Source organism: Seriola lalandi, unplaced genomic scaffold (genome assembly GCF_002814215.2).
Source record: "Seriola lalandi dorsalis isolate HSWRI2012SDOR001 ecotype SW California unplaced genomic scaffold, Sedor1 jcf7180002054455, whole genome shotgun sequence".
Classification (NCBI taxonomy): domain Eukaryota; kingdom Metazoa; phylum Chordata; class Actinopteri; order Carangiformes; family Carangidae; genus Seriola; species Seriola lalandi.
This window is the reverse complement of record NW_019525008.1, coordinates 1,782-2,520: the sequence shown is the minus strand read 5'-3', so window position 1 is coordinate 2,520 and position 739 is coordinate 1,782.

The window sequence follows — 739 nt, the reverse complement described above, 5'->3', positions numbered from 1 at the left end:
AATAACTTTGAAGTGTTGTGTTGTAATTACATATGATATTGATCTGATTCAGTGTGATTTCACTTCCTGATTATGTCTTCATCTGATGTCCCTCCAAAATAAAGCTCCAGAGAAAATAGAGGCTACAGAACTGTTTTTTCTTTTAAAGCCTCCGTCACTTTATCAATCACTTTTTCCTCTCCTCATCACTGATTGGCCCAGGACATGATGAGAATATTTGATTTGTTGTTAAATTTAACCTTTACTGTCATTTCAGCACCTGCAGCCCAGGTGTGTTCCTGATCTCCTCACCTGATGCTCATAGAGTTGGTGAATCCGTCCTGAACCTCCTACTCAACATTTGTATAGATTTGTTTTTAATGCGAATCTCTTCCTGTTCATGTGACGTCACAACAACAAGTCTGAACTTTTCCTGAGAATATTCACTTCCTGTCCAGAGCCGATATCAACATGTTGTCTTTACCTTTATGTAGGTGACTGTCAAAATAAACACCTCAGAGTGGAGGAGCTGCTCTGCAGAGTCTGTGGTGGCTCTTAAAAGAGCCTTTGGTTGATCCGGTTCGGGTCGGGTCCACTTCACTTCTTGGCCTTCTTGGCTGCGGGTTTCTTTGCCGGAGCTTTCTTGGCCGCGGGCTTCTTGGCGGCCTTTGGCTTCTTGACGGCCGCCTTCTTGGGGCTCTTCTTGGGGCTCTTCTTGGGCAGCTTCTTGGCGGGCTTCTTGGCCGGAGCTTTCTTCGGG